The 12,452-nt window shown below is 46.5% G+C and overlaps 1 protein-coding gene across 1 annotated transcript in view; it reads left to right on the forward strand.

The window, feature by feature from the left end:
- The window catches only part of USH2A (usherin), a 3,586,186-nt gene that overhangs the window by 615,126 nt on the left and 2,958,608 nt on the right, over positions 1-12,452 (forward strand). The gene's annotated exons all lie outside the window — the stretch shown is intronic.

The raw sequence follows: 12,452 nt of genomic DNA on the forward strand, positions 1-12,452 counted from the left end.
GGTATTTTAGTTTTGGTCACACAATACCACAAAATACTAGAAGTGCAAGCCTCCAATAGGAGGTACGCAATACACTAATTATGCACAATAATAAACGGCAATAGTCATAGAAAAGGTTAGAAAACAGTGCAGTTGCAAATAACCAATAGTAGCCCTAGGGGAAGCCAAACCATATGCTAAAACAATGAAATGCATGCACAGGACCCCCACCATGGTAAGTGGAATGTGTTGAGGGGAATCTGGGAGTACTAGAAAACCGCAGAGGTAGGTAGAACAGTACCCCAGAGAACAGGAAAGCAGGAGTAAATCACTGAAATTTCCCCAAACCACCCAAAAGGAAGGAAAATAAGAAAAGAGGACACCCAGACAAGACTGCAAGAAACCAGCAGTGGATTCCTGGAGAGGAAGGCCTGTGGAGAGAGGGGACCAAGTCCAAGAGTCACAGTGGTATTTAGGAGGAGTAGGACCTACTATCCCACCCAGCTGGTGTTGCAGGAGTTGGTTGACGGTGATGAGAAGAGTTCCTGAGGGATGCGGATGACGTTCCACGCTGGAAGGATGATTGCAGTCGGGTGTCGGTGCAGGAAGTCCACCAACAAGCCTTGGCAAAGGCAAATATTGCAGTTGAAGGACAGTGGTGCTTCCGGGGTCCCAAAAGGCCCAGGAGGGCTCAACCAAGGAAGGCAAGTCAGAGAGGACCCTTAGCAACACGGAGAGCCCACAGGAGCAAAGGGAGCACTCACAGGAGTCCCAAAGTCCCAAAGGACAGGGACACAGGAGTCGCAGAAGAGCCCACACAGCACAATTGGAGAAGGGTCCCACGCTGCAGGACAACCACACAGGGGGCTGTGCATCACAGGAAGGAGTTCTGGGGGCTGGAGATACATAGAACCTGAAGGTACCTTGGAGGAGATCCAAATAAGCCTTGGCAGCTGCAAGAGACGCGGTGCACAGGGGTGCAGTTGTGCGTGGGAAGGCAAGGGCTTACCTCCACCAAAGTTGGACAGTTGGCAGAGAGGACTACTACCTGTGATGCAGGGTCCAAGCAGCTCCATGCAGCCAGTCATAATTGCACATAGGTGCCTGCGGATGCAGGGGAGTGACTCCTTAATTCCAAGGGAGATTCCTTCTTCCTTCTCATGCAGACTGAAGACTTGTCACCCTCAGAGGATGCACAGCTGGGGAAATGTTGCAGAAACTGTAAGGAGCTGTGGAAACAATGTTGTAGGAAGAATCTTCTTTGTGGATGCAGATTGTAGGTTCCTAGAGTGTCCAGTCGCGGTTCCAGTGGCTAGCGGTCAAAGTAAGGTCGCAGAGGAGTCCCGCCAGAATCTTGTAAGCTGAATCTGAGGACCCACCCAAGAGAGAGAAAGATACCCTAAATAGCCCTGAAAGGGGGATTGGTCACCCAGCCAGGTGACCACATATCTGGAGGGGGCTCTGACATCACCTGCCTGGCCTGGACACTCAGATGCTCCCAGAGATCCCTGCCAACCTTGGATTAAAGATAACAGAACCCATGGACCCTCTGGAGGAGCTTTGGGCACCACCCCTGGAGTGTGTGGTCACTCCAATTTCCATCATCTAGTTTCACAGCAGAGAAGGGACTGGAGGTCCCTGTACCGGTGTAGACTGGTTTATGCATGGAGGACACCAAATGTGTCCTTCAAAGCATACCAGTGGCTTGCTGAAGCTACCCCTCCCAAGCCATGTAACACCTATTTCCAAAGGGAAAGGGGGTTACACCCCTCTCCCAAATGAAATCCTTTGTTCTACCTTCCTGGGCTTGAGCTGTTCAAACAGTAGGAGGGCAGAAACCTGTCTGAGGGGTGGCAGCAGCTTGGGCTGCCTGGGAAACCTTGGAAGACTGGTAGGAGCAATGCAAGGGGTCCCCTAAAGAGCCCACAGAGAGCATGGACTCATACTTCCAATACTGGCAACAATATTGGGGTGTGATTCCAACATGTTTGATACCAAACATACCTAGGTTCGGAGTTAGCATTATGTAGCTGGACATAGTAGTGACCTATGTCCAGTACACGCATAAAGTGGCGTCCCCGCACTCACGAAGTACATGAAAATGTCACTGGAGCATGTGGGGGCACCTCCGCTGGTGCAGGGGTGCCCTCACAGGTACTTGCACCCTGCCCTCTGGGCTGGGAGGGCCTGCCATAGGGATGACTTAGTGACCTGGTGCAGGCACCCTTTCTCTCAGGCTGCAATGACAGGCCTGCAGAACACTTTGCATGGGCTCCCCATGGGTGGCATAATTCATGCTGCAGCCCATGGGGATCCCCTGGTACCTCAATGCTCATGGTACCTGTGTACCATATACTAGGGACTCACATGGGGGCACCAGTATGCCAAATGTGAGGTGAAAATGGTACACTTTACCAAGTTAAAAGGGAGAGATCATAATCACTGGGGTCCTGATTAGCAGGATCCCAGTAAACACAGTCAAACACACTGACAACAGGTAGAAAATGGGGGTAACCATGCCAAGAAAGAGGGATCTTTCCTACACTGAGACATGCTATAACCAGGGGTACTGAGCCCCCAGTGTCAGACACCCAGAAGAAAAGTCCACTCTGGACTCTCTGAGGACCAGAAGTAAGCACCATTCAAGCGACTTCAGGAAACCCAAGAACCATGCTCCAGTGTTGCCCAGCTGACCTGCAATCTACCCTCAAAGTGACCTGCACCTGGCACTTGGGAGAGCATTTCCTGATTTTATATGCATTTTTAAAGCTTTCTCCCATTGATTCCTATGGTGAATAATTATGCACAAAAGACTATTTTTGCTAAACTTTGAAAAATCATAACCTAAAAAGTACTTACCTGAGTTATTTTAAAAAAATCTGAAGTTTTGTTGTAAATTGATCTCAAGTTATTTTTTTGAGTGTGTGTCCACATTCATTGATACTGTGAGTAGCACAAATGCTTAGCACATCTACAAAATAAGCCTAACTGCTCGCCCACACTACCAGAAAAATAGAGCATTTTTACCTCTGGATACCAAAGTGGGGTTGCTTGGACTCTCTGCACAGTGCATGTCTTTTTCGTCCATTATATAGAGAGTCAGCCTCCTACAGATATTACTTGGATTGGACAGAGAGGGTTAAAGTGGTATCAACTAGTCTCTTTGGTTGAAAGCATTATGGATTGCCAAAATCCAGACCTCATGATTGTGCACTTTGGTGACAATTACCTGGGCACAGCTATGGGGTAGGACTGGAAATCCTAATGAAAAATACCTTTGATAAATTAATGACACTTTTTGCAAACACTGCTGCGGTATTTTACAAGGCAGAAGTGGAAGTGGTCAAGTGAATTCTGTCCACAGATAAACAAATCCAGGAAATATGTTAATAAAACTGTTTCTGCATTCCTCAGAGACCACAACATGAGCACTATATACCACATCAATTTATGCTTTGATATGGATGGTATATAAAGAAATGATGGAGTTCATTTGACAAAGAAAGGCAATAGGGCGTTCCTCCAGAACTTGAAAGACTACATCCTGTTTTATGTGTAGTTACCTCCAACACATTATAAACACAAAGGCTCTTTTCAAAGCCAAGCTTTTTATTAAACTCAGTTTTCTTATTCCCCATTACAATGTAATTGATTTTTGTCTCTGTGGATCCACTGTCGATTCACAAAGCAAAAGCACTCATCCAATACAGACCAGCAACACCAGTGGGTGTGTCAGTGAATGTGTGAGTCCGTGACTGGGGGGGTGAGTGTGTGGGTGTGTGAGTGTATATGGGGTTTGTGAGTGGGTGTATGTGTGTACTTGGGGGTCTGTGACTGGGTGCATGACTGGGTGTTTGAGCATCTGTGTGGGTCTGTGAATGTGTGTAAGTGTCTGAGTCTGTGAGTGGGTGTGCGAGTATATATGGGGGTCTATGAGTGGGTGTAAGACTGTATATGGGGGTCTGCAAGTGGGCGTGTGAGCCTCTATGTTGGTCTGTGAGTGGGTGCGTGAGCATCTGTGTGGGTATTTGAGTATATGTGGGGGGTCTGTGAGTGGGTGTTTGAGCATCTGTGTGGGTCTGTAAATGAGTGTGTGTCTCTGAGCCTACGAGTGGGTGTGTGATTGTATATGGGGGTCTGTGAGTGGGTGTATGAGTGTATATGGGTGTCTGCAATTGGATGTGTGAGTGTCTCTGGTCTGTAAGTGTGTGTGTGAGGATCTGTGTGGTTCTATGAGTGGATATGTGAGTGTCTGTCTGGCTCTGTGAGTGTGTGAGTGAATATGGAGGTCTGTGAGTAGGTATGCAAGTGTCTCTGTCACTCTGAATGGGTGTGTAAGAGTCTGTCAGTAAGTGGGCATGTAAGTATGTATGATGGTCTGTGAGTGTGTGTGTGAGTGTATTTGGGGGTCTGTGAATAAGTGTCCAAGCATCTCTGTTGGTCTGTGAGTGGATGTGTTAGCATCCGTGTGGGTCTGTGAGTGGTTGTTTGAGAGTCTATTGAGCCTGTGAGTGAGTGTATGAGTATATATCGGGATATGTGAGTGGGTTTGTGAGTGTCTGTGTTGGTCTGTGACTGGGTGTTTAAGCATCTGTGTGAGTCTATGGCTGGGTTTGTGAGTATCTGTCTGGGTCTGTCAGTGGGCGTGTGAGCATCTGTGTGGGTCTTTGACTGGGCTTGTGAGTATCTGGGTCTTTGAGTGGGTGTATGAGTGTATTTGGGAGTCTGTGAGTGGGTGTGAGTGTATTTGGATATCTATGAGTGGGTATGTGAGAGTCTGTGTGGGTCTGTGATTGAGTGTCTATGTGAGTGGGTGGGTGAGTATCTGTGTGGGTGTGTGAGTGGGTGTGTGAGTGTATCTAGGGGTCTGAGAGTGTGGGTGTATGTGGGGGTCCGTGAATGGGTGTGTGAGCATTTGTGTGGGTTTGGGAATGGGGTGTGAGTCTGTGAGTGGGTATGTAGGTGGATATGGGGATCTGCATGTGCGTGCATGACTGTATATGGGGGTCTGCAAGTGGATGTGTGTGGGAGCATCTCTATTGGTCTGTGAGTGGCTGTGTGATCATCTGTCTGGGTCTGTGAGTGGGTGTGTGAGTATACATTAGGGTCTGTGAGAGGGTGTGTGAGTGTATTTGGGGGTCTGTGAGTGGGTGTGTGAGCATTTGTGTCACTGTGAGTGGTTGTGTGAGTGTCTGAGTCTGTGAGTGTATATGATTGTCTGATAGTGGGTGTGTGAGCATCCGTGTGGTTCTGTGAGTGGTTGTTTGAGAGTCTGGGTGAGTCTGTGAATGGGTGTATTAGTGTATATGTGGATCTTGGGTGCGTGAGTGTCTCTATTGGTCTGTGACTGGGTGTGTGAACATTTGTGTGGGTCTTTGACTAGGTTTGTGAGTATCTGAGAAAGTGCCTCTTTTGACATGGTTAGCCCCCCACATTTTGCCTAGAACATGATGTGGTTTCGAACTGTACGTGCCCTGGGTCCCTGCTAAACAGGTTCCCAGGGACAGATCACCCAGGCAGGCACTCTGCTCCAGCGGTCAGCTTGAAAGGCTTTGCCACCTTTGAAATCTACCCTCTGCCGCTAGCATCAGAAGGCCGCCCAATGGTTTTACCCCCCACTTTGAGTGGGAAATCCAGTGGGAAACCAAGGAAGAATAGGAGTAGTGGCCACCCCCAACCTGTACCACCCTTCAGGTGTGGCAGGCGAGGTGACCACTGCATTTCATTTTCCTCCATCTTGGATGGTAGCAAAAATAGCCAGTCAGTGATGTGTATTCTTCCCACACAAAGTGCTCACTTATTGGTTTTAGCCACCCTAGGGTAGGTGGCCCATTGGTCACTACCAGGTACTCCCCTTAATGCCCCCTAAACACAGTATCAAAAGGGCATCCCCTGACCAAGATCTCAGAATTTATGGACACATGAGGACAAAAGGAGACCCAAGGCACAAGAACAGAAGCCCTGTTGCAGAGAGAAAAAATGTGGCAAACCCTGCCTGCTGCTTCAAGGACTCAACAATCACCACTGAGGGTTCATGTGAAAGACATCCTGTGGATCACTCAAAAAATGTAAATAGTATGTTTTTAGATATAATGGATTCACACATAGTTCTTAATTAATGCAAAACATCATAATTTTTAAAAGAATGTGTACAATGAGTTATATGTGGCAAAAATATAAACCAAATGTTTAATCGACAAATGTACATATAAATCATTCAAAGGAAAGTAACAAAAATGTCAAAAATCTAGACTAACACTCAATATACAAAACAACACATGTAAACACCGTGTTTACCAAATATAATACAAAATTCATCATACACTTATTGACATAAAAAGTCAAAAACTACGAGTCCGAAAAACAAAGAACAAAGTCCATGATCAGTCAAATACATATCATACTCCTGCTTGTAGATAAGGAGTTCCATCTCCTAGTATAATCCAACCAGGGAAAATGCTGCTTGTATTCATGAAATTCAGCCTAGTTAGAACCTTCAGCCGGCACGTGTTTCGTCCAAATACGAACTTTATCAAGGCTGTACACCTAAGTCAATATTTATGGGAATTTGTCTTGATATAAACACCGGTACACCAAACCATACAGAAAGCCGCTCATCTCAAAGGGATCCTCAAAGACCCCATACCGACTCCCTCGTAATGTGTCCCCTATGTCCCTGGTGAACCGACAGCATGCCTGAACAGAAGAAAGGCAGCGACTGAGGGTTCGCCTGGAAACCTGAAAGACTCTACAAAACCCCAGAGCACCTCCAGCCTTCATAATATCACCAAGCACCTCCCTCAGAGTGAAGGTATCAATCTGATGCACCCTGCAGGAAAGTAACCAGTGAAGTCCAGTTCACTGACCTGCTGCTGACCAATGAACCAGACCCAACAGCCCAACCAAAATCAGCACAACAGACCTGAAGTACAAAACCTACCAGGGCGCCAAGTTTGGTGGCACTGTTATTTTCTGGGGCTGTGCCATATCACTCTGATGCACCCTGCAGGAAAGTAACCAGTGAAGTCCAGTTCACTGACCTGCTGCTGACCAATGAACCAGACCCAGCAGCCCAACCAAAATCAGCACAACAGACCTGAAGTACAAAACCTACAACTGCGCCAAGTTTGGTGACACTGGTATTTTCTGGGGCTGTGGCGTACCACTACCTGGGGTACTGGACCTCTTATGTCAGACACCCAGAAGAAGAGTCCACTCCAGACTCTCAGAAGTACAGGAGGAAACACCAGTTAAGGAAATCGAGGACACCTAAATTCACCCCCTAAGAGGCCCTGCTGACCTGCAATCCAACCTCAAATCTGCCTGCTCCTGACCGTGAAGCCTCCAAAACGCACAAGGCCTGGCTGACCAAACAGTGCTGCACCAGGCATTCCTGGGCCCTGCACCACCCAACAAGCTCTGCTTTCACGGTCCCCGTGCCCTTGCAACCTCCCTCCTCTTACAAGTGAACCTAGTAGACTTACTTTTAAGACCATCTATGCAGAGTGTTTCCAGGTGGTCCCCTTCTCCTTTGTGAACGAGCTCCAAGATTTTCAGCTGCTGCTCCCGCATGAACCGGGACTAACCCTTCCTTCTCCAGCTGGACCATTGGACCGCTCAATGACCTCAACCTAAAAACAGAAGGTGACACTTATAAGAACATTGCCTGATTTTATGTGCATTTTCAAATATTTTACCATTGATTTCTATGGTGCATGATTATGCACAAAAACATATATTTTAAATCATATCTAAAAAAGTACTTACTGTATATTGATGATCTTGGTTTTAAAAATTATATAGAAATCTGAAGTATTTGTGTAAATAGGTCTCACTTTATTCTACCAAGTGTGTATCTTTATTTATTGATACTGTGTGTATAACCAGTGATTAGCACATCTCTCAAGATAAGCGTTACTGCTCACCCACACTACCACAAAAACAGAGCATTAGGTGGTCCACTTTGTACCTCTGAATACCAAAGTGGGGTTGCTTAGCGTCTCTGCGGAATGTATGTCATTTTTATACACTACAGAGGGAACTAGCCTCCAAGAGTGTCTGTCTGAGTCTGTGAGTGGGTATGTGAGTGTATATGGGAGTCTGTGTGTGAGTGTATTTGGGGGTCTGAGAGTGGGTGTGTGAGCATCTGTGTGGGTCTGTGAGTGGGTGTGTACATGTCTCTGAATCTGTGAGTGTGTGTGAGTGTATATCGGGGTCTATGGCTGTTTGGGTGTCTCTGTATGTGAGAAGGTGTGTGAGTGTCTGTGTTAGTATGTGACTCTATATATGAGTGTATATGGGGGTTTGTGTGGGTGTGAGAGCATCTCTGTAGGTCTGTGAGTGGGTGTGTGGCTGACTGTGTGGGTCTGTGAGTGGGTGTGTGAGTGAATATGGTAGTCTGAAGTGAGTGTATGAATGTCTAGGGTCTGCGAGTGGATTTGTGAACATCTGTGGGTCTGTGAGTGGGTGGGTGTGTCTGGGGCCTCTGGTAGTAGGTGTGTAAGCATCTCCCTGCATTTGGGAGTGTATATGGGGGTCTCTGAGTGTGTGTGTATGTAAATAGGGGCCTGTGAGTGGGTGTGCGAGTGTCTGTATTGCTCTGTGAATGGGCGGGTGCGTCTGAGTCTGTGAGTGTGTGAGTGTATATGCAGGTCTGTGAGTGGGTGTATGAATGTATATAAGGGTCTGTGAGTGGGTTTGTGAGCATCCGTGTAGGTCTGTGAATGGATGTGTGAGTGTCTGGATCTGTGTGTGAATATATATGGGGATCTGTGATTGTGTGTGTGTCTGTCAGTGGATGTATGAGTGTATTTGGAGGTCTGCAAGTGAGTGTCTGCAAATGGCTGTCTGGTTGTGCTACTGTCCATGTGGTCTGTGAGTGAGTGTGTATTGTTTTTTTTTTTCATTCATTGTGGGATCCATGGATCACCGCAAATTTACATGGGGCGCTTATGGTGGACCGGCCCTTAGACCAGTAATTTCGGCATTTAATGCAATGGTACGCCCCCAATTCCAATATGGAGTAGAAGTTTTGGCACTTTCTGGGAAGTTAAGCTGGGAAATGGAAGAAAGCAAATCTGTAAAACGTTTGCTATCTTTACCACCCTCAAGTATGATACAAGCCATAAGGGTAGAATGCCAAATGACTGCATTGAGCTATCAAGGTTTGCAAGCACCATTGAAATTCTGGCAGAATCTGACTGATGAGGGAATTCCCAAGATTGTAAAAGTGTGTAAAACAGAAATAAAGACAAGCGAGATAAATTGGGCAGCACAAGTGAGAGGACGGCTGGGAAAGGATTTGCACCCTCCTAGGGTCCAGTGCTAACAAGTGGAGTGGGCAACCAATCCCGAGGGCGATGCTGTGCGATATGTCAAACAGTGCAAGAGAAATAGATTTAGAGTATTTGGAAAAGAAAATTTCCACCCAGCATATGGTGGAGGGGTGAAGGAAGGTCGAGAAATTAAGAGACGCAGTGTTAAAATTTAGAATTGGGTTCAACCTTGGTTATATGGACTCTAAAGTAAAAATGGTATTTAGAGATGACCAGGGTAGTGCTCAACATATATTAGTGGATTGCTCATGGTTGTTAGAAGTGCATAAAAAGTTCTTAAAACCAATATTTAAGGAATACAATTTTCATAATCGGGACCAAGCACTGACATTGTTAACTGATATGAGATTTTTGAATGTGACTTGTGCGCTAGGCTGTTTTCTAGTTGCAACAAGAGATACCTTAGCTGGACTAAGGATTTGTGGGCAAGATAACTGTATGTAAAGTTTAAAATTACGGAAGTTTGGTTATGAATCATAATATAAAGAAGATATGGCATTACAACACTACAACACCAACTATGTACTTTCTCACCAAAATTCACAAAAACAGGTAGAACCCTCCAGGATGACCTATCGTCTCAGCAAATGGATCCAAATGAGACCCTATCTCCAACTATATTGATTTCTTTCTGGCACTTCCAGTCAAAGATTTTAGTTCATAAATCAAGAATACAGGTGATCGTCTAAAACGCTTAGATGGAATACCATGACAATTCACATACAAGCTTATTACAATGGATGTCATCTCGCTTTATACAAGCATAGAACACGAAATAGGTCTCCATCCATGTGAACATTTCTTGAAGAAAAAAACATCTATTTTCATTAGCACAATCAAATGCACATGGAAATGATGGAGATGTGCTTGTACAAAAATGTGTTTTATAGCTTTAATAAGGAAATATTTAAGTAAATAGAAGGAACTGCCATGTATTTTTCATTTTCACCAAATTACGCCAACCTAACAATGGGCTGGTGGGAACAGCAAGTTGCCTGGACACCTGAAAATGACAGATTCATTAAAAACCCTTAAATAAGATGCTTTATTGATGATCTGTTCCTGATATGGAATGGAACAGTAGAGGAATTTGCAGAATAACATCAGAAATTGAATTATAACAGCAAAACTTCAGTTCACATATGAGATCTGTAGTACAAGTGTAATTTTCCTAGATGCTAAAATTTATGTTCAGGACAACTAGATCCATACACCACTACATCGAAAAACAGCAACTAATGCAGTACTGCATGCAGAAAGCTTTAATCAGAAAAGTTTAAAATTGAGTATCCTATTTGGAGAATTTTTAAGAATAAGAAGGAATTGTTCACAGCGAAGTCCCAAGATATCATCACGGGGACAGTTGGATCCATGGAGGATCCCTGTCCCTATATATCTATATTTTTTTAACTCTATTTTCTCCAAAACTACTGAAGGGATTCACACCAGATCACACAAAGCATGCTTTCTTGACCAAGAGCTAGCTCTCTACTGAATTTGGTGTAATTCCATTAAGTGTTTCGGGCTGTAATTGTGTTCAAAAGTTTGAAAAATCCCACAGACATAAGATAGAGAAAAAGTGTTTTGGGACCCTCCCTTTTTCTTGACCCCGCTTGACAGATCACTCAAAATTTTCAACACAGCAGCTTGGCAAACCTGGTCCACTACTCACTAACTGTTGACGGATGGAGAGACGGAGAAGGACGTTGGACTCTGGGCGTCAGAGTGCTGGGGGGCTCGCGGTCGAGCGGAGAGGAGTGTGACGGACGCGAGCCGGCTGAGCGGTCAGAGAGGAGAGGAGAGGAGAGGTGCGTGTGCAGGGGCGGCTGGGAGGCGCCGCGACCGGTGCATTGCTCGTCGTCCTTGTCTCCCAGTCCCTGCTTGTAGGACACTTTGCCTGCCTGGTAAAATTACAGCATCCATCAGCCAAAAGCCCAGTGGTAGGTGCGCCTCCCGCCTCCCTGTGTAGCACCGGGCCGGTGGCATACGAGAGACTTTGGAGAGACTTTGAAAATCATTTTGAATCCAGTGGCCTGTGCAGTGGGGAGGCCTCCCTGCGTAGCTCCAGTGGGCACTCAGAAGGACTGTAACCTGCGGAGAGGGCGAAGAGAGGAGTGAGGCAAGCCTGACCCCCTGAGGTACAGAGCCCCTCTACCAGGCACCCAGAGACCTCCTTTACACCCAGTAGCAAGGTATTAAGCTCCGGGTTTTGAGGCGCAGCTTCCTTCTGCTTCCTGCAGCGTGGAGGACCAGGGAGCATCCTCTCGGTCCCCCAGTGCTGCGCACCCCCGCACCTTCGCTCCCCGCCCGTCGCTCGGAGCCCTTGATACCTCTCTCGGCCCAAATCTCTCCCCTGTCGCGAAGGGGAGGAGAGAGGGAGTATCCCCGCCGATGAGGGAGAGAGGGAGAGCTAAGGAGCCAGGGTGCCCAAGCATACCGACAGGAAGGATATATATCAAATAACAGAGAAGTACTGTTCTCCACCCCAAGCACTCGGAGTGGAAGCACAGTTTTAGATCGCAGGGTGCAGCAGTCAAGCAGAACTGAAATCTTACTGAATTTGAACTAGAACCACTGTAGAAGGCACAGGTTCAGGTGGGAGTGAGAGTGGGGGAGAGTGTATAAGTGCGTACGGTGCATTTGGAGTAAGCTACCCCGTGCTACCCTCGAACAGAGGCCGGGGCAGCTTGTGTTCAAGGAAAGCCGCCAGTCTCTTCCTCACTCACCCTGTGTCTCACCCTTCTACTCCTCCTCTCAACGGACCTTACAATCTCACAAGCTGCTGAAGTTGTTGCAAGGAAGTAAAGTGGAAGCGAAAGTGGAACTTCGTGGAATAGTGTGGTGAATTTTGGATCATTGTGGAAATTTATTTTATTTACTATCTTCTGTACACAGAGTATAGTACCTAGCGTGCAGTGCTCAGAATGCCGGTGAGTATAACCTGAGTGTGTGGCACAAAGAAGGGGCCAAAGTTAGGTTTTAAAACAAAAGAAACATTGGGGGAACACCAGCATTCGGAGGCACCATATGGAAATTGTGAAGAAGGCTCTGGAGGCAGCGGAGGAAATATACCACAGTTGCTGGACCAGGAGGACCATTTTTGAGACAATGGGGACAGTGGTGAAAAACCCTGAGGGA

Source organism: Pleurodeles waltl, chromosome 5 (genome assembly GCF_031143425.1).
Source record: "Pleurodeles waltl isolate 20211129_DDA chromosome 5, aPleWal1.hap1.20221129, whole genome shotgun sequence".
Taxonomy (NCBI): domain Eukaryota; kingdom Metazoa; phylum Chordata; class Amphibia; order Caudata; family Salamandridae; genus Pleurodeles; species Pleurodeles waltl.